The sequence below is a fragment of the Fukomys damarensis genome, unplaced genomic scaffold (assembly GCF_012274545.1).
Source record: "Fukomys damarensis isolate Sample0158 unplaced genomic scaffold, DMR_v1.0_HiC HiC_scaffold_39, whole genome shotgun sequence".
NCBI classification, from domain to species: Eukaryota; Metazoa; Chordata; class Mammalia; order Rodentia; family Bathyergidae; genus Fukomys; species Fukomys damarensis.
The window spans coordinates 124,744,312-124,766,751 of NW_022900951.1; positions in this window are offsets into that span (position 1 = coordinate 124,744,312).

The window sequence follows — 22,440 nt, forward strand, 5'->3', positions numbered from 1 at the left end:
AAAGGGGGGGAGGAAGATATTTGGGACCCACACATACCCTTGCATTCATGGTGTGGCTGAAGCCACAGTCGAGACTAGATGTGATGAAAATGGGCCTGTCGTGACCAAGCAGAGCCTCAAATGTTCCCCAAAGAGGCCCATACTCAACTCTCTCAAAGGCTGGGACAAAGGATGGGAACAGCCATAACACCTCTCACAGGCCCCTCCCACTTCCTCCTAAGCATTGGGCAATGGACCATCCCACAGGTGTCCCTCAGCCAGCTGCCACTCCCTATCAGTACTGACCCTCTGCCCCAAGTGCCCATCCATGCCAGGCCCCAGGGCCTGCCTGGAACTCTGGGACTCAGGAAGTGCCCCACTGGCCCTCCCCCTATCACGCTTGGTGACCTCCTCAGTGCCTGATGCTCGGGACCTGCCAGGCAAAGAGCTGGGTCCCATGTCGTATCATGGGCCTTCCTCAGCCTACCCAAAAGCTTCGTGGCTTACAACCCTGCCATCTTCAGAGACTGAGAAGAAAGGCTGAGCAGAGCCTGCTGAGTTGTTCTCCCTTCCATCCCTAGAAGGTCTAATCTTCAGGCTGAGCCAGTGGGCACCACAACACAGACAGCGTCCCTAGACACTGCCTGCCACCTGGCCCCAGACTGGCCCCACTGCTTCCCCAACACTGCTTGCCCTCCCACCAGGTCATAGACGTCCCAGGTGTCCAGGCTGTCCCAGCTGTCCCTTCCTGAAGATGCACACTCCCCACATTCTGCCCTCACTGCTCCCCTCTCTCCTGCACTCTCCACTTATCCTGTGCTGGATTCCTCCCAGGGGCACTCATCCACTGTCAACTCCAGCTCTCCGCTGCCCTTTTTAAGGAGTGGCCATGCCCTGCCTCTTCTTTCCCATCACTCCAAACCTGCTTCAGTCTCAGATCTTCCCTCCCAAGTGCTCTGGCAAAAATGCCAATTTCCTCCTGGCCCTGAAGCCAATGGAAGTATGCCCATCCTCAACATGCTTCCTCTTCCACAGAAACGTGCTGGGAGCCCACAGTGCCCTGGCACCCTTCCTCCCCTCTGGCCTGCAGCCTAGACCTCCCCCATTCTCTCCTACCTCTCTCCAAGGAGATTTTGCTTCTTCCATTTTTACCTCTCATTGCCTAGGGCTTCTTCGTCCTCTCTCCCCTATCTTCTGGCTTCTTCTCTTTTCCAGGCAAATGGGTTCAGGAGCCTGCATCCCAGCATCCCTAATCCTTGCATCCCTTCATCCCAGCCTCCCAGTCTCCCAGCATTCTCAGCCTCCAAGCATCACCACATTCTTGCATCCCAGAATTCCAACATCCCCATCACCTCAAACATCTCAGTCTCCCAGCCTCCCATATTCCCAGCACCCCAGCCTCCCAAGCATCCCATCATCACCATATCCCAGCACCCCAGCACCCCCAGCATCCTCAGTATCTGGGTAGCCCAGCTGAGACAAGTATGGTACATCTGGTCTGGGCCCTAACTTTCACTCCCCAGGGAATGCTGCTGACCTTGGCCCCACATTAGGCTAAAAAGTCCTCTACACCTCTTGAAGCAAAGTGGAGGAGCTTGGAGGCTGCCAGGTGACCTCTGTGAAAGAGTCCACTATCATCCTGCCTTTGACAGCAGCCTGGGCCAGAGTCCCATTTGGCCCCATCCTAGCTGCAAGTTCATTCGTGAAAGGACTGTGGAGCAAAAAGCACTGAACACCCCCCACACAGCTTCTAAGGAGCTACCATTGGGTGCCTGGAGGCCTCCCCGTGGGAGAGGCAGAAAGAACCCCAATGGCTAGAAGGGGGAAGTGTTCCTCCACAACCTATCCCATCATCCCCCTTCCCAGCCCTGAGGGTGACCTCCAGGTAAGTGCAAAAGTCCCCAAGGAGGTATGTGACATCCCAGAGTCTCCCTTCTCCCTTACAGCAGTATCAGGTCCCTTGGGGCCTTGAGGGTCAAGGTCAGTGGGTAAGTTGTTATCTTCCTTATCCTACAGCCAGGAAAGCCAGGGGTCAACACACCCAAAGACACACGTACCATGGGCTTTCTTTAGTGTGAGGTCATTTTATGATTTAGCCAACATGCATGTACCAGGCATGGAAGGTGGACTTATAGAATCCCCAACACAGATTCAACTGGGGTAGGGTATGCACCTATCAGAATTATACCAAATAGAATCAGTAGGAGATATATACAAGGGCCAGGATTTAGCTCAGTGGCACTGTGCCTGCCTTGCAAGCACAAGGTCCTAAGTTCAATCAATCCCCGGTACAAAAAAAAAAAAAAAAAAAAAAAAAAAAAAAAAAAAAAATGATACACATGAGTTGTGATCAAAACATACGGTAAATGTTCAAATACACTTTTCCCATCATTCTTGCCACTTTCTGAAGCACTTCTGGAGGCCCTCTTTCATGAGTGTCTTTACTTACACTGTTGTGGCTGCCTCGATGTCCTGAACTGATGCAAAACATTGACCTTTCGTGGTCATTTGGACTTTGGAGAAGAGCCAGAATTCAAAAGGTGCGAAATTGGGTGAATAAGGTAGATGAGGACACACACTATAATGTTTTTATGAGCCTGCCTTTCTGCTAGAGGTCACTTGGCAGCAGCATTCACTGAATTTCTTAACACACCTTATTATAAAGACCCTCATGAAAGAGGACTTTCAGAAAGTGGCAAGAATGATGGGATAAGTGTGTTCAAAGTTTGTGGGGTGGGTGGAGTGGAATGCATGGCAGGGTGTCTTTTACTGTAATGGATCCGTAAAATTTAAAAATTTGCCATGCATTTCTGTCACACACTTCATATGTAAAGGGAAGGGGGAGACTTGGCTAAGCAAGTCCAAAATCCATAGGAGAGGCCATCAGGAAGGACAGGCTGGAGCTCTCAGGCAGGAGCTGATGTTACAAGGCACAGGTGGAATTACTTCTTCCTCAGTAAAACCTCCATTTTGCTCTTAGTGTCTTTGAACTGACTGGCTGAGATCCACTCCCATTTTCCAGTACAACCTCCCTCACTTAAATTCAACGGATTGTAGATGTTAGCCACAGCCACAAAATACCTTCCCAGCAATAGACTGGGATATGACTGGGAACTGCCCGGTAGCACCTACACAAGCTGACATCTAGAACTACTCCTCAGAAGGGTACAGGGGATACGAGCACATTAGGAAAAAGAACAGTAATAAGCTATGTTAAGGTCTATGAAGGAGACAGCAAAGGCCCGGGGACAGGGAAAGATGGAAAGACCCCAGTTTGGTGGGGCCTGTGGGACATATACAGTAGTCTACTTTACATGAGGAGCTTAGGAAAGAAATCACCGAAGAAGGGAAATTCGAGCAGAGACTGAAGGCTAAGAAAAAGCCAGCCATGGGAAGAGCTAGGGCCGAAGTGCTCCAGGCAGAGGGAGCCATAGGTGGGAATGCCAGGAGGGATGGGACGGAGGCCGGTGGGCCTATGAACCACAGAACAGGGAGCAAGACAGCCATGAGGTGGGGGGCAGGCCCAGACCACACAGGAACCCGGAGTGCACCATGACTGCCCAGGACAGCTGTGGGTCATGTCAACACCTATGCTGGTGAAAGTGGGTAGAAGCACACGTGGGATGTCAGTAGGAGAAGGGTCTGTGCGGGGAAAACAAATCTGAAACCTCTGCCTCACTCCTGACATCAAGATAAATGCAGGTGATTCAAACAATAGGGTGGAAAGAATAACCCATAAAAGCTCTGTAGGAAAACAAAGGTGGGTATTTTTACAATACCAGGGTAGAGCAGACTTCTCCAAGGATGTCACGAAACTCAGAAGCCATTCAGTAAAAGGCTGATGAATTTGCCCATATATATAATTTTTAAAACTTGCACAAAGAAAAACACCATAAAATCAAAACATGAATAAGGAAATCAGGAAATAATGCAACACATGACGTGTAAAGGCTAATTTTCCTAATTCTTAGAAATAGAAGCAGTAGATTGTCTACACAGAAGATGAATACAAGTCTTTCACAGCAATTTTGTGCATAATAGCCCCAAACTGCAGACAGCCCAGGTGTCTATCAATAAGAGAATGGACAAACGAGCTCTGGAGTAGTCATACAAGACTGCTCATCAGTAAAAAGTGAAACTCTTCAGCACTGAAAAAAAAAATGAACTACTGATCCTGGCTAAGATGTGGACAAATTTCAAATGTATCACACCTAGAGAAAGAAGCCAGACACCAAAGCACGTATACTGTGAGAAGCCATTTACACAAAGTCCTAAAATAGGTAAAAGTCATCTATGGTGAAAAGTAGGCATTTGCCAAAACTCAGAGAATGCCTCGTGTAAGATTTGGATATACCTTGTAAGTAAATTTTACCTACAATAAAAGAAGCTTAAACAAACATCAATCACCCACTGGGTGCTCAGGACAAAGAGACTGAGAGATCTGTGACAAGGCAAGTAGAGGAGTGTGTTAATTGTGGAAGATAAGAGGTGGCTCTGTGGGGAATCCACTGTTAATTTCTTCAAACTTTTCTATTTGAAAATTTCACAACAAAATATTGGGAGAAAGTAATTTTTAAAAACCATATAGGTGCTTTTCCTTCTGCTTCTTTTTGCAGTACTAGAGATTGGATGTGAAGCTGGTGCATGCTAGGCAAGCATTTTAGCACTGCGTTACACCCTCAGATCTTTCTTAATGTTTATTTTGAAATAGGGTCTTGTTGAGTTACCCAGGCTAACCTTAAACTTGTGATCATCCTGCCTCAGCCTTTCCAGCAGCTAGAATTACAGACATGCACTCAGCTACAGAGGTGTTTTTAAAGTACAAATCCAGCCATCTGAACTGGAAGAAAACAGCCAGAGACCAAGTTTGCATTTGGGAGGAGAAAGAATAGTGTTCAATTTTCCTACATCCACTTTTCTAGAAACCAGCATAGATTAGCCCAAAAGCAGGGGGAGGACACTAAAGCCACTAAATAAAAGAAACTACCAACCAGAGTGGTCTTCATTTGTCTGTGTGACAACCACGAGCAAAACCTGGTCACCCAAATGGTTGCTCAGCTGTTTTGCTCACCTGAATTATCCCTGTATTCTCAATATTTTTAAAATTGTTCATTTTCAATTATTTCCATTTTCATCTTCCCAGCTAAAATTGTTACCTTGACGAACATTTATTCTTTGGTATATGCTACATTGAAAAAAATTAAAACTAGAGCTCTTTCAAATCAGTGAGGAGAAAACTGAAAAGGGTATGAATAATCAGTTCATAGAAGAAACACAGGGCTGGAGATGTAGGGGTAGGGTATTTGCTTGGTGTTGTAGTTTGCATTTGGGTGTCCCCCAGAGTCTAATGCGCTCATGGGTGGGGTTTGGGGAAGATGATTGGATCATGGGGCCATGAGAGTGGATTGGTCCACTGACAAGTTTACAGCTAAATGTGATGTTGGGAGGTGGAGCTTGGTTGGAGGAGGTGGGTCACTGGGGCGAGGCCTGGAAGGGTCTCCCTCCCCGCTATGCCCTTGATCCCTCTCTCTGCTTCCTCTGCAGAAATGCTGTGGGAGGGTCTCAATAACTTGACTTTCCTGTGGCAAAAATGTCCTCAAGAACTGGACAGTGAAGAGGTGATCTGATAAAAGAGGACATCAGAGGAGACATTACTCCCTTGGATGTTGTAAATGCTCAGCGTTTAGCCCTCACTCAGCATTTATGCTATCAGAGTCAACTGAAATTTAATTTAGTCTGTCATCATTTCATAAATCGCTCTTTAAACCTCAGAATGGAGAAAGCACCTTCTCATCCCTCCTCCACAGGAATGCCAGTTAAGCATTTCAGAAACATGATCACCAGCCTCGCTATTAATGAGCCACCATTCTCCTCCGCCACAAGAATTGTTCCAACAGCAGGACAGGGGAAAAAATCCAGCCCCAAAGGGAGCAGAAGTAGGACCTGGCATTTGTCCAGGAAAGAGAAACTTGGAGGTTCAGGGAAAAAGGTTTGCCTTGTTCACAGGAGGAGATCAGATTAGGGTACAGGTGTGAATACCCATATTGCAAAGATTCTTTCTGGAATCTTTGAAACTGAAAACAATGAGGGGTCGACAAATAACAAAAGGATGCAGCATCATGCCACCTTCCTGGCAGCAGATGTGACTCAACGCCTCGGGCTGTGTCAAAACTTTCCACTAGTAACCTGAGGATCACCATGGGCAAGCTGGTAGGTTTCCAAGATAGAAGGTGTCTTTGTCTCTCCTCAGATCTCTCTCTCCCCCTCTCATGGTATCTATGACTTTAGGTTATCTATGTATTTTGGGTGCCTTTGGATTTCATATGCTTTGATCCTTTTTATGACTGGCCATTGTTTGGCACATCACATGTGTATTTTCCAGTTGCAAAGTCAACAATAAGATGAGACATGGTATTAAGGGTATGAAATATAAAGGTCTTCAGGGCAAAAGGATGTGAATATGGATACGGGTGATTTTGCTTTGCATTGTTAGATAAAACATGATTGCAATAAGGTGAATATTTTTCTTCCCCATAAAAACTGTCTTTTCATTTTCAGTAGCAAATACCAGGCATGATCAATCATACAGTAAATGTTTAATTTTTAAAATTTCATTACTGTAAAAGACACCTGGCCTATATTGGTTCTCCCTACCCAGAACAAGGGATGTCTTTCCATTTTCTGATACCTTCTTTGAACTCTTTTTTTCAGAGTGCTGTAGTTTTCAGAGTAGAGCTCTTTACTTCCTTTATTAAATTGATTCCTAAGGTATTTTTTTTAGATGCTATTGTGAAAGGTGTTATTTCTCTAGTTCTCTCTCAGTGAGTCTGTTGTTCATGTACAGGAAGGCTACTGATTTTTCAGTGTTGGCCTTGTATCCAGTTACTCTACTAGATTTGACTATTAAGTCTAGAACACTTTTGGTAGAGCTCTTGCGATATATGTGCACCACGTTTATAGAGGTCCAATTTGTAATAGCTAAATCTTGGAAACAGCCCAAATGCCCACCAACTGGTGACTAGATAAAGAAGATGTGGTTCTTTTATAAAATGGAGTATTATTTAGCCATAAAGAATGATAAACTAGAGACATTCCTAGCTAAAAGGATGCACATTGAGGCCATACTCTTAAGTAAAGTAAATAGGACACACAAGTGTAAATACCAAATAGTTTCTGTGGTGTGAGAAACTGAAAGTATAAATGAGGACCAAAATGTAGAATAATGTGAAATAGGAAGAAAGGGTCCAAAGGGGAAGGGGAAGAAAGAGGGGTAGGGAAAAGGAGAGAAGGGTAAGAAAAAAGATATGAGAAAAGAAGGAAAAAAACAGAAACAAAGGTTTTGGAAATAGGGAGGGGTAGAAAGAGGGGAAAGGGGATGGGGAAGAAAGAACCAATATATATCACGTACAGGTACAAATTCCCCATTATAAATGTGATCATAGTGTGTCCTTAAAATGTACCAATAAACTTAAGAAAAAAAAAAACCCTTGCCATAGATCCCTTCAAAATACTCCGTCACTTCCAACCCACTTATCCCACTGTTCTTGCCACTTTCTGAAGCACTTCTGGAGGTCCTCTTTCCTGAGTGTCTTTAGTGGCATTGTTGTGGCTGCCTTGATGGCCTGAATCAATTCAAAACTTTTACTTTTCATGGTCATTTTGACTGAGAGGAAGAGCCAGAAGTCGCACAGTGTCAGATCTGCTGAATGAGGTAGAGGAGAACACACTGTCATGTTTTTATTTGACAGACATTGCTGTAAACATTTAATCAGCAGGGGATGATCAAAGTATCTGATCGAAGTTTTTAAATTCTTACAGTAAGGGGCCGGGGCTCAGTGGTTCCACCGCCTGCATTGCAAGCGCAAGGACCAAAATTTGATCCGTGGTACTCCCCCCAAAAAAAAAACTCTCTAAATTATTACAGTAAAAGGTACATTGCCATGAATTTCCCTCAAAATATTCCCCCTTGCTTTGAACACACTTTATCCCATTGTTCTTGGCAATGTGTCTTTTACTGTAATAAGATTTTTAACGTTTGAACATTTACTGTGTCTTACTCTCTTCTTTGCTACAACAGAATACCTGACACCCTTGACTTAACGGTTTATTTTGGCCCACATTTCAGTCCACAGTCAGCTGGCTCCAAAGTGGGACGGCTTGGGGGAAGAGCTAGGTTGGGGCAGAGCTGATCAAGTCCAGGCAGCCTGGAAGCAGAAAGCAATAAACCGTTCCAGGCCATGCCCCTGAGATGCCACCTCCCAAATGCAAGACAGCTCTACACCCGCCATAATCCCATCACCTTCCAAAAGCCCTTCCTATGACTACATGAGGCTCCTGGAGGACATCTAGACAGAAACCATGGCACACCTTATCTTTCCATCACCCCTTGAACACATGGTTAGAGGAACCTACCATTAAGATTCAGTTTTGCCTCAAAGGTCCGTATGCAGCAGGAGCTACCCACCCACCCGAGATCTACAGCAGTGCAAGCCATCTCCTCTTGCCTGCCCCAGCACCCTTCCCACGATGCCCACCCGCTCTGCCAGTGAGAGAAGGTGGGTTACAAGGCACCTCTCCCTAGGCGGGGGTGCGGTAGGGAGGCAGGCAGGCTCCTTGCTTGCACGTGAGGGTAATGCAGGGAGCGTGCACGCACACGCACATGCACACACATACACATACATGAGTGGCCTCTTTGTTAGAGGACATGCCACCTGTGGCAATGCGGTCTTATCAGAAGCCACCTGAGGCTGTTCGCAAGAGGCCATCCTGCAGTGTGGTGAAGGGTGTGCCTGCTTTCCCTGCTGTGCACCCCTGAAAGGGGGCATCCTGCCCCCCAGCTGGTTTCCTTTGCCCAGGTGGTAGCTGGCCATGTTTGAAAGGGGCTCAGGCTGGGCCTTCTCAGGGCTGACGGATTTAGGCACAGGTTTTCCAAGTGCCTGGCTTCAGTGTCAGTCCCCAGTCCACCTCTACGGCTTTGGACCAGCTCCCTTTCTTTCCTTCTCTCTCCACCCTTTCCCACATCTGGCCCCAGGTAGAGGTTTCCTGGCTAGATGATCTGGGAGCTGGGCCACAGCCACCAAAGCATCTGCTACTCCTCTGTAAACTGAACTCTTATGGTCACGAGATGTGAGGCACGCAGAAAGGAGCCTTCATGCAAACGCAGCACTGTCATCTGCTCAGAGGCGCTGTTTTGGGTTTGATAAATCAATCTCCCTTCGCTCACTAGTGCGGTCCAAGGGGTCGGCAACAAAGGAAATGTGTGGCCCTCTCAAAATGTCATGCAGAGCCCTGGCCTGCCCTGCATGCTGCCTGCCCAGAGCCCGGCCTCCTTCTCAGCGGCTGTGGCTGCAAAGCTCCTCTGGGGACAAAGAGAACAGACTTGGCACGCTGACTGCCCTGGCCTGCAATCGGCAGTGGGAGGACTCAGCAGCATGGACTTGGGCCAAAGGCAAAGGCCCAGCTGCCCCAGGGCCTCATGGGACTTGGACATGGTCTGGGAGCCAAGGGGCAGCACAGGGCAGCCATTAAGCACTGGAGCTCTGGCGCCAGAGCCCCTGGACTCAAATCATGGCTCTTGGTAGCTGTGGGGCCTTGGGTAGATCAGCAAACCATTTAGCTGCTCTGTGCCTCAGTTTCCCCACCTGCCAAACCGAAAAAAGGAAGGATCTCATAGAGATAGTACAAGGAGTGAAAGAACAAATACATTTTTAAAAAAATAAAAGACAGAGTTACCACAGGATGCTCCTGGGTATATAGCCAAGAGAAATGAAAACAAATGTCCACACAAGAATTCATACAGGAATGTTCCTCACAGCATTATATGTAAGAGCTCCAAAATGGAAGCAACCCAAATGTCCATTGGTGGCTGGGTGGATGTATAAACAAAATGTAATCTATCCTCACCATGGAATATTATTCAGCCTTCAAAAGGGAAAGGCGTACTGACTCATGTTACTGCTCTAATGGACCTTGAGAACATTGCATTAAGTGAAATAAGCCAGACACAAAACATCACATATTAGATGATTTCATTCATTTCAAAGTCCAGAATAGGACCGGGGATTTAGCTCAGTGGTTCCATCGCCTGCCTCGCAAGCAGAAGGACCTGAGCAAATATGCAGAGACAGAAAATAGATTTGTGGCTGCCAGGGGCTATGGGGAGCACAGGGAATTTTGTGGTAACAAAAATGTTCTAAAATTGACTGTAGTGATGGTTGCATGTATCTGTGAATATACTAAAAGCCAGTGAATTGTATGCTTTAAATGAGTAAATTGTACGTTGTGTGAATTATATCCAGATGAAACTGCTTTTTAAAAAACCAAAAATATTATGTTGTTTGAAATAAGCTGATCATCAAAAAATGAAATAAACGTCCTTTTTTAGAGTTAAATTTTAAAAAGAGGATTCAGTCCATGCAAACCCTGCAGCCCAGTCCAGATCCTGGCAGCTCCTCTCATGGAGTCCTCACCGTCTCCCCGGGATTTGGGCACACTGGGCAAGTTAACCCACAAGGGGATTTCACTGCAGAGCCCAGGTGCCAGCTCTCCGTCTCCAGGCACGGCCAGGCCCTGGCTGACTGCCAGGATTGAGGAGGGAGATGCCCCTTTCACTTAGAGGGGCACAAAGGCCCGCCAGCCATTGAGGGAAGGTGAGCCCGGATCCACAGTGTTTAGAAACCCTGTGTTGGAGTCTCAGGCCAGCTTCCTCCTCCACCTCCCAGGAACTAGAACATCTGCCAGTGACCCAGGGCCCGCCTGCACCTGCGCCTAGAGACAAAGCTCGGCCCCCTACACCCCATTATTCTCTTTCTCAAAAGGCCATCTGAAGCTTTCCCCTTTGAGCACCAGGCCCACCGTCCCTTCTGGGGTCACCTTGAGCCAAGCGTGGCTGACAGCTTGCCCCTTGCCCTGAATTTGGCATCTTCTGCTTGCGCCTCTCATCTCCTTCACAGCTTTGGCCTTCCAGCATGGCCTCCGGTCCTTTCTGACAGGCTGTGCCCATCATGCCCAGGGACAAGCCCCACCGACACCGTTTGTTTGTACTCTTTTCAAAGAGGAAATGTCAGTGGTGGCCTCTGTCTCCTCCCCTGGGATGATTTGTAACTGTGAAGACACAATCCTCCCTTAGGCAAAACGTCCCACTAAAAATGTATTCATGTGTTTTTCTCATTTACATGTGCCATGCGTGGTATTTTCTCCCCAACCTCCCAGAGGCAATATTCCCGACAGGCTTCCATGATAACTGAAAGACTAAGATGATCACAGGACGGATGGAACAAGAACAGAAGAGTCAGCTTTTGACACCCAAAATAGGATTTTTGCATCCACAACCAGACATTAGTCTTGAAAGCCACAGTCTAACTAGTAAGAAAAGATTTTTCTCCTAAATGCCTTTGATTGCTGAAATGATCAGGCTTGTGTGTCAGCTGGGCTGGGCTCTGGTTCCCCCAAGCCTTCACACACTAACCTGGGTGTTGCTTCGAAGCTGTTTTGTTACTGTGGTTAGCCTCAGCAATCAGTTGACTTTAAGCAGAGTACTAATCCTTGACAATGGCCTAAGGCCTAGGCCATCAGTTGAGAGGCCTTAGAAGCAAACACTGAAGGGTTCCTGAGGAAGAGGAAATTGTCCCTCAGGACTAAAGCATTACCTCCTGCCTGGGTTTCCAGCCTGCTGCCTGCCCTGTGGGTAATGAATTTGTCAAGCTAGTCTCCACAATCACATCAGCCATTCCTTGTTGTAGATACCTATGGCACACATACACACACAGACGCCAGTATCCTGCTGGTTCTGTTTCTGTTTCTCTGGTAGAACCCTGACTGATACCGTTCTCATGCTTACATCAAGAACTAACCTAGGGTTGTGAATGTGGCTCAATGGTAGAGCACTTCTCTAGCATGCCCAAGGCCCTGGGTTTCATCCCCAGAACTGAGCAATACACACACACACACACACACACACACACACACTCACATACACCCTTAGTTACACACAAAGGGTAAGAGAAAAATAGGCTATGATGAAAGAGGTGGAAAGCACTCCTTCCCATTCCCACTCCACTTCCAGCCAAAGAGATGACGGGAAAAGAAAACAAAAGGGAGATGTGAGAGGTGGGTGTCACCTGCCTCCTTGAGACTAGAGTTCCAGGAGGGCTGTGTGTGGAGGAGAGGCACCCTGTGAAGGTGGTTCAGGAATGCTGGGTGCTAAGTGGCCTGCACCTACTCCCTACCTGGAAGAGGAGAGGGGCCTGCTTCAGCCTCCACACAATGTGCGAAGTGATGGGTGTGCAAAGGACCAACGATGGGGTGGGCCTGGAGCCCTGAGCCAGAGGGAGATACTATCTCAGAAGGCAGGACAAGGAAGAGGCACAGGGACCTCCAGGTATGACCGTAAGAAGGAAACAGAGCACAGCACCATCACCGAGAAAGAGTAAGTGTGCTGCCCATGTTTATAGTGGCACAGTCTGTAATAGCTAAAACTTGGAAACAGCCCAAATGCCCATCAGTTGGAGACTGGATAAAGAAGATGTGTTTTTTCTATAAAACAGAGTACTCAGCCATAAAGTACGAGAAATTAGAGTCATTCATAGGAAAATGGATGCATATTGAGATCATACTCTTAAGTGAAATAACTACATCACACATGTGTAAATACTGAATAGTTTCTCTGGTGTGAAAAAAACTACAATTGTAAATAAGATCCTCATGGTATAACTGACAGTGTGAAATAGGAAGAAAAAGGGCTAAAGGTGTAGGGAAAGTGGGAAGGGTGGGGGAAAGGGAATAAGGGAAAAGAAAAAATCTGAGAAAATGAAAAAATGGAAATAAAGTGTTTATAAGGGGGGAGGGGAGGAGGGGATGAAGGGAGGGCAGGGACAAGGGGAAAAATGAGAACCAAGACCTGTCATGTAAAGGTACAAGATCCCAATGATGAATGTAACTGTATTGTATATCTAAAATGTACCAATAAACTCAGTGAGAAAAAAAAAGAGTAAGTGTGCTGCCCCCTCCCAAGAATGCAACCACTCTGGACCACGTGAAAACCATCTTTTTCTTTGCCCACGTGAAGAATTGTGCAAGTGTAAATTCAGAATCCACCTAGACACTGGTTGCAGCCCAGATGCCAAACTCAGAGCCTTATTAGTGTGTGTTCTTCCTCATTTCCTTTGTTAATCCTCAGGGATGGTATTGAGCTGTCCTTTAGCCCAGGAGGAAGTTGATGTTCAGAGCCCTAGAGTGGCTTGCCCATGTCATGTAGCTGACAACGTGGATTATGCTCTGTCTCCGCACTTATTGCCACTGGTCAGTCTGGCTTTGGAATAGCCACAGATACCATCCAATTCCACTGCACCCATGAGCACAAGCAGAGTACCATCACTGTCTACCTGCTCCTACCTAGAATGTCCGCCTTTAGGTGTTGCTCTTGAGGCAGAAGCAGTACAGTCACAATGGTGAGTACTGCCCTCTTGCTAATAAAACAAGCTGCAGAATGAGAACTGGGGCCTTACAGGGAGCATGAAAATTGCTGAGCCCTTTCTATGGTCCACTGTCCCAACCCACAGTAGGTGAGTGATTCCTGAGGGAGTGCAACATCTGTGCCAGGATGTGCTAGGTACCTGAACAGGGAGTGGGCAGAAACCACACCAAAGTAGCTGTCAAACATGCCATGGTGCTCCCAGCCTGTGATGGGGATGGTCTGTAACTTGCTCTACCAGGAGATGAATGGGTGGCACCACCAGACCAGGAACTTCAGAGGCCAAAGCACCTTCCATGCCAGCCCACCAGATCTGCTGGTATGACATCGTTGCTGGGATCACTGGTCTAGGGCCACCACTCAGCCTGAGGAGAGCTACACAGAAGACCCCTCTCTAACTTCTGCTCATCCTTGAGGTAATCCCACCTTGTCAACATTCCTACTGGAGGCTGTACAACAGGACACATGACAAAGTACAGAGAGCTTTACCAAGCCACTCAAGGTCTACTAGCTTGCACAAGGGTATACCAATGAGACAGAAACTAAGTCTGTATGCATGGCCAGTGTGGATGGCCCTATGCCTCCTTCCTTATTCCTACAGTGTCCAGCACCTATCCACACAATCAGTGTGGTGGGAGGTGATGCTCACAAATAGAGGCAGAACAGAATTGTACCAAGGTCCAAAGGGTCTGTTGCAACCCTGAAGGTAGACAGCATTAAAACATCAAAAAGACTCCAGGTATTCTCCAAAAATGCTCCTCTACAAAACAAATTAGATCTCTATTTTCTCCAAAAAGTCAACAGGCCCTCTATGATTCTTCTGAGTCCTGAGATGCCCTGAAGATGCAGTGGCTACATGATGGTTAATCTTGATTATCAACTTGATTGGTTTGAGAGACACTAACGTGATCAGTGAAGCACATTTCTGGGTACGTCATGGGGGTGTAACTTTGGGGTCTGTGTCTGGTCCTTGGCCCTTTTCTCTTGGGTTCTTCCCCTGCTCGTTGCTTCCCAGATGCCAAGAGTGTTCAGCTTTCCTCCACTAAGTCCTTCTATCATGATGTTTCTTCTGCCTTGGAGCAAGCTGACCATGGACTGAACCCACAGAAACCATAAGCCAAATAATTGCTCTTTCCCTTAAATTTCCAGTGTCAAGTACTTGACCCCAGCAATGGGAAAGCTGGCGTATACAGGCCATATTCTCCAAACCACCAAAGAGACTCACATTGTCCTGAGATGACACTATGATGAGGACAAGGGCCTAGAACACTCAATGCGTTTCTCTTTTGAATTCACTGCCACCATTTTTAAAAAATGAAAAAGTTCACCAAAATTCAGAGTGACTTTGTCTTTCATGTAATGTATCTGTCCCCCTGAAGTTTAGCTTAATGACAAACAGCACAAGATATTTTCCATGTGTACACCAGACCCCAGACCAGGCATTTTTAATGGATACTTGGTAAGGTACAACCTAGAAAACTGTACCCCTCTGCTAGTCTCTTTAAGATCTTTGCAGCAGGTTTTTGTTTTTGTTTTTAACCATGGGAGAGTCCCAGGCCTGGCCCCTTCTTAGTTCTGGGAAAGTGAGGGGAGAATCCCACAGAGCTTGACAAAGGCTGCCTCTCTTCAAAACTCGATGCACAGAGCTGAGTGGGACTGGGCTGGGTTCCAGGCCCCATGAGAGGGGCTGGTAGGTGCCAGGGACATGCTGCTCAAGGGTTGGGGAGAGGACAGAAGCAGAGCCTGGGAACCTGGCAGGAACAGCCTGGGGAGCATTCTGTAGCCTCTCCAACACAGGCTGAAAGAGCCAGAAATGATCATGCGGTAACTGCAAGGCCCCAAAGTCACATTTTCCCAAGCGTTATCTTAATAGCAGGCGCGTTGTGGCTTCTTCTCATTATTTGGCGTTTTCTCTGGTGAACAGAGCCCCCATGGTGCAGCACGAAGGCTGCGGGCTCTGGGTATGAATCACAGCTCAGTCACTCTGGCTCTGTGGTCCTGGGCAACCTAAGGGAGTTGATAAAGGCTCCCCGACTACAAAGGGCCAATCCAAGAAGCCAGTGTTTCAGGCCAATGCTTTTTACCATGATCCTGTAACACCAAGCTGTGACACCAGGCCACAGTTCAGTATCGAGCTATGGGGAATGAACAACTTCTTCAACTATGAGGTGTGCTCAAAAACTATGGTGACTGTTTTAAAAAAATATTACCATAAAAGACATGTTGCCATGAATCCCTCAAAATTCTCCCTTCACTTTGAGCACACTTTACCCATCGTTCTTGCTACTTTTGAAGCAGTTCCAGAAGTCCTCTTTCCTGAATCTCTTTAGTTGTCTGTCATGGCTGCTTCTGTGTCCTGAATGGATTCAAAACATTTTCATGGTCATTTCAAATTTGGGGAAGAGCCAGAAGTCTCATGGTGCCAGATTGGGTAAATAAGGTGGAAGAAAACACACCACCATATTTTTACAATCCTGACTTTCTCTTGGATGGCACTCGGCAGCAGCATTCACCATATTTTGCTCACACCTTGTAAAGACACAGAAGAGGAAACAAAGAGAAAGGGAATCTTGACTCAAATACTATCAAAAGGTTAAGTAAAATGGGGACTGGAAATGTCTCTCGTATTTAATAAAATAGATGTGACCTGAGCTATTCTGGTACAACGTTAAAGACAAAAACCTGACTCAAGTGAGAGAAAGAGTGAGGGAAAGATACCAAAGTGGACACAGCCAATGTAGGCAAATGTTTCTAGAAGTTTCTGAGTAGGAGAGAGAAATGAGATGGTAGCTGGCTGAGTGTCACCTTGAGCCATCTGGAAGGGTCCAGTAAAAGAAGAGGCTGAAGACAGAAGAGAAAGAAGGAAAAGTTGGCTTTGTTCAGTTTGGAATGGGACTGGAGTGGGGTTTCACTCTGGTGACTGGTCTCCCTTCACAGTCTCAGTCATAAATCCCAAATGGGCCTTCGACACCTTCCAGTGTCCCACTATGCTTTCCAAGTATGAGTGTTTTTCCACTTCCCTAAATGATTCCCATCTTCTCCTCTCTTATCAAACTGCCCCTCCACTGCTAACTGCTGATTCGTCCCTCATCCAGCCATGAGAAAGTGGAAACAGTGGGACCAGAACTATCTCCTGGTCACCAAACCTGTAAACACTCGAATTTGTGCCCACTCACCCTGACTTCCCTCCTATAACCACAGAACACTGTCCTTGTGCCTCTGAGAGGCCAAGCCCTCCACTTGCCTCCTGGCTCCCAGTCACCTCCCCCATACAGGGGTCTGCTCCTCCAGGTCCCCATTCACTGCTGCATGACCACATCCTGCTTTCCACGGACCTCTCCCATCATATCCCCCTCCCAAAAGATTATTTCCCACAAACCAACAGCCTCATGTTTCTACTTCCCTTCACAACAGATATTCTTTGAGGAGTACAGGCTCTCCGCATTCCTCCATTCCCACTGCCATCCCAACTCACTCCAGTTGGGTTTCCATCCCCATCATGGTAGTACAGCAAGTCTCACTGAAGTCACCAATACCCTGAATCTTGTCAAAAGTACTGCTTAGTCCTCAGTCCTCATCATACTTGATTTTTCAACAGCTCTGGACAGAGACAATTCCTAAATGATGGGATGCATAAGGGTTCAGTCCTTGGACCTCTCCTCTTTTCCAGCTCTACTTCCCCACTAGATAATCTCATCCAGTCTTGTGACTGACTATATCAAAATATGTCATCCCTACACTTACAACTACCCAAAAGTATGTATCCCCGGGAAAGGTCCTCCTCTCCTGAATTCTGTATCTAAATATCTAGCTGCCTCATCCACCTCCCCTAGACATCCAGCAGGCATCTCAAACCTAATCCAGCCAGACACGATGCTGCTCTGTTCCTCCCAATCCTTCCTCCCTACCTAGTCTTCCTCATCTCAGTACACAGCACAGCTGTTCTTCCCACTGTTCAAGCAAAACATCTATGAAGTCTACCAGGATGGCCAGGTAGTGTGGAAAGCTCATTCCTCTTCACACCCCCTGTCCAATCCAACTGCAAGTCCTATCGGTTCTACCTTCCAAGGTATCCCAAGCCCATCTACGCCATTCTATCTCCGTGATTACTGCGCTAGGCCAAACCACCATCACCTCTACCTGAATTATTGTGATAGCATCTGTTTCTGTTTTTTAGGGCTGCCATAAAAAATACCACCAACCCAGTAACTTAAAACAACAGCAATTTATCCTCTCACAGTTTGGAGACTAGTAGTCCAAAGTCAAGGTGTGGCCAGGCCCCCGACCCTATGTAGATCTAGGGGTGAATCTTTCTTTGCTTCTTCCAGATTTTGATGACTGACTCTAAGCACTCCTTAGCCTGTGGCAGTGCCACATGAATCCTGACCTCTCCTCATCTTCATGTGGCTTTATCCTCATCTCTTGGCTTATGAGGACACTTGCCATTGCATTTAGGGCCACCCAAGTAACCCAGGATATTACTTTGAGATCCTGGACTCAATTCCAGTTGCAAAGATTCTTTCTTCCACATAAATTACATTCACAGGCTCTGGGTGGGCCTGTTTGGGGGGAGTGAGGCCACCATCCAGCCAACTACAACATCCAAACTGGCTTCTCTGCTTCCACACCTGCACCTACCTCCACCAGCCCCTTCTCTTCACTAGTCAAGTGACCCTTCCCTGAGCTTGCAAAGCTCCAAAGGCCAGCCTCTGCCCCTCACTGACTTCATCTCTCAAGCTGGCCTGTGTGCAACATGCTCCAGCCACACTGGCTTGCTTTCTGGTTCTCTGCATACCAAGCTCCCTCACATACACAGTCTCAGAATTTACGAGTCCCTCGACTTTTGATGCTCTTCTATATCCTCATATCACGACTTTTCATGCTCTTCTATATCCTCATATCACTGGATTATTCTTGGTTTTCAGATCTCAGTTGGAATGGCATCTCATCAAGGACTTTTCTGACTACCAAATCTCCATATTCTCTACCACATTCACTTTTCACATGGGGCTTTTTTCCCCCTCAGCTCATTGTTTATCTCCCCAGTAACATAAAAACTCCAGGAGGGTAGAGGTTTGTGTCTGTCATGTTCATTGTTTTCCTGGCACACAGAACAGTTCCTGACACATCCTAGTTATATATTAATAGTTTGAGAATGAATACAGAAACGGGTGTTAAGATTGGGCATGACCTGTGTTTGTGAGTTAAAAATAGAATCTATTTTCTGGGCTTTTCTCCCCTACATTTGAGAGATGATTTAAAAGGCATGGGAATGTTTAGAATGGACACAACGCTGAAAGTAAAGGGGCTCTCCTTCAATTCTCAAAGGGGCTTTCAGGGGGTAGAAGTACATGTTTACATGGTTCCAGCAACCACAAATAGGTCCAGCAGAAGCTAATTCCCAGGAGGGCTCCTTAATAACAAAAGCTCCTTGAAAGTGGCAATCCCTGCTTCTGCTCCAAGATGGGGCTCCAAAGAGAAGAAAGAATATCCCAACAAGAAACAAACAACCCAATTAGCAAATAGGCAAAAGACTGTATTAGACATTGCTCCAAAGTACATCTACAAATAGCTGCAAAGCACATGAAACACATCCAACATCAGTAGTCATTAGAGAAATACAAAGGAAAACCACAGCGAGATACCATCTTACACCATTAGGATGGCTATTATTTGAAAAAGATAAAGAAGAAAATAATAGTAACTGTGGGCAAGGATATAGAGGAATTAGAGTCCTGCACTTTGTTGGTGGGAATGTAAAATGGTGCAGACTCTGTGGAAAACAGTTTGGTGTCTCTTCAATAAGTTAAACATGGAATTATCATATTATTCAATAATTCCAGTCCAAGGTATATCCCTAAAAGAACTGAAAACAGTTATCTACATAAAAACTTGCACACAAATGTTCTCAGCAGCATTATTCACAAAGCCAAGATGTGGAAACAACCCAAATGTCCATCAATAGATAACTGGATGGATGGATGGATGGATGGACGGACAAGCGGATGAATGGATAAACAAAATGTACTATACATGCCATGATGTGGATGAACCTCAAAAATATTATACTAAGTGAAAGAAGCCAAACACAAAAGTCCACATGTTATATAATTCCATGTATATGAAATATCCAATAAGATAATCCATATAGGCAAAAAGCAGATTAGCAGTTGTCAGGAGGTAGCAGATAGAGTGCATATGAGAGTGATTGCTAATGGGTATGAACTTTGGGTTGATGAAAATGTTCTGGGACTACGTAGTGATGATGATTACATATGTTAGGAATTATACAGCTTAAAACTGTTAAAATGATAGATTCTAGTTGTGTGTATTTCAGCATGATACAAAAAAGAAGATAAAAGGAAGATGACCTCTTTGCTGAGGAGCTGAAGACAGAGTGCATGGGGCAGCAGTGGGAATCCTCTGCAATGTCCTTTCTGCAGCCTGGTTTCTGTAGAGGAGAGTTCACTGTGTGTACTCCCTCCTCGAGTGCCCAGTCCAGGCTTCCCAGGGGCTGAGGAGGAAGCCCAAAGTCATGGTATTCAGCCAGTTCCCTACAATGGGTAAAAACTTTGGTGTAGGCATCAGGAACTCAGCCTCTGGTAGTAGATGAGAGGCAGGGAGCTTGGGAAAGAAAATGATCTGCCTGTGACAGGAGAGGACAGCTGGCCCTCAGCTAGTGCTGGAGGGAAGATACCACTTCCCAGAGCTGGCTATTGACTGTTATGGTTTAGAGCTAAACTGTTCCTCAAAGTACCATGTGTTTGGAGGGTGACTGGATCCTGGGGGCTCTATACTCCTCAGTGGATTCACCCACTGATGAGTTCATAGCTCAATGTGCTGTTAGGGGGCTGGTTGGAGGTGGTTACCAGGGCATGACCCCGTGGATATATTCTTGTCCCAGCTCCTCCATTCTCTCTCTGCTTCCTGGTTGCCATGAGCTGAACAGTTTTCCTCCATCACCAGGTCCTTCTACCATGTATTTCTGCCTTGGAGCCGGCCAACCACGAACCGAACCCACTGAAACTGTGAGCCAAAGTAAATCTCTCCTCCTTTGTGTGTCAGGTATGTGGTTCCAGGGATGGGAAGATGATTAAGACGCTGACTTGTGTCATGGGCTACATTCTTGCTTTTCCCCTCCACTCTTTACCCCCGGTGCCTATCATCTCTGAGTGGTGTCACTGTAGATGTCCTTGAAGGGCCAGCAGTGACAGCCTCCATCAGACCTGGTAGGATAGGCTTCGACCAAATGGGCAGAATCCCTGACCAACCTAGCTGCTAGTGACCTTCATCAATCCCTGCTCCCCAAATGTGGTGGCCTGTAAAGTTTTGCTGGCTGTGTCTCCAACCTGTTCTATGAACTTGGGCTGGTTTCTTACCCTCTCCCATGCATCGGTTACCCCACCTAAAGGTGGAAAGGTTTGATAAAACCCTCAAGTCTCCTTTCAGGGGACAGCACTTAGCTCAGGAGAGTGGTTTTGTCCTGGGGTCATGGAGCCACACTACCTGTATTTGAATCAGCAACATGATCTCAGCACAATCACTAAAATGCTACACATCTGAATAAACTCTGAAGCTGCCATGCAGAAGGGGCAGCCTCCTGTTCATATCCCTTTGAGAGGAATGCAATCAAAATTGATTGCATTCTTCACCATGGTAGAATCTGGCAATTAGAGAGCCCACTCTGCCCAGCTCTCCTGAGGCTGAGGAGGAGGTGGCTGGAATAAGAGGGCAGTTTTCCAGATATCTGGGCATATGGCTGGATGCTTCATTCCTAGGGTGCCTGTTTCTCGATACAGAATTGATTATTCTAATCAAGGCACTTCAGTACTCAAATTGTTAAATATAAATAGGTTAGTGCAGTGTGAAAATGTGGCTGAAAGGAATTAATGAGAGCAGGCTTTCCTGAGAGGAGCCTAAAATAAGCACGCGGTTAGCATGCAGAAATGGCAAGAATAGAAACCCCAGGCTCTGGCTCACGCGGACGCCACAAATGAGGCTCCACATGGTCCCCAAAGAGACTGTTCTTCAAGATGCAATCTGGAAGCTGCTGACAAGAGCAGACACAGGGGCCAAAATGAAATCTCCCCAGTCTAGGGACTGCCACACATGGGCGGGGCAATGAAATGCAGGCAAGTGCCCATGAGAACCAAACCCAGGTACCACTAAGGGCACAGGGTGCTCAAGGGAATGGCTCAGTGGGGTCCTCTGCAAGGGGCTCCAAGGTTTCCTTCTGGGAGAAAGACTGGGATGCCAAGGTCAGGCCTCCAGTTCGATGCTGCCTTGGCCTTGAAAACTGGAGACAGATATGTAAAACAGCAGGAAGTGGCCTTGAGTGAAGCTGTCCAGAGAGGGCAGTACAAGAGGCAATCACTAAAAATCCTTCTCGCCAAGGCCTCTTACGGGTATGAGTGAACACTTCATCCCACTGTCTTCAGCTGTTAGGCAGACACAGTGGTAAAATTTGAAAAGCACCAGCATGTTGGAATGAAAGGCATCGTGTGGCTTCAGTGCTTCCATTCTCTAGTATTGGTTGAATTGTGTCACCCCCACACACACCAAATACACATGCTGAAGTCCTCGGCCCCTCATACTCAAGAATGTAAATTTACTTGGAAATAGGGTGACTGCATATAAAACTAATTTAGTATAAGGTCATATTAGAGTAGGAAGGGTCCTTAATCAAACATGACTGGTGTCTTTATAAGAAAAGGCAGAGACAGAAACACACAGCAAGAAGTCCATGTGAACTTGGCAGAGATTAGAGTGACTAAGTAGGTCTCATGGCTCAATTTGCCCTTGTCCCCAAATTCTTACAACAAAGCCCTAACTCCCAGGACCTCAGAATGTAACTGTATTTGAAGACAGGGTCTTAAAGAGCTGGATATGAAGAAAGGAAGTCACAGTTCAGTAGGGCTTCTGTCTTTAGAGGACAGTAGACCCAGACACACAGAGAGATGGCCATGTGAATACACAGGGAGAGAGACTAT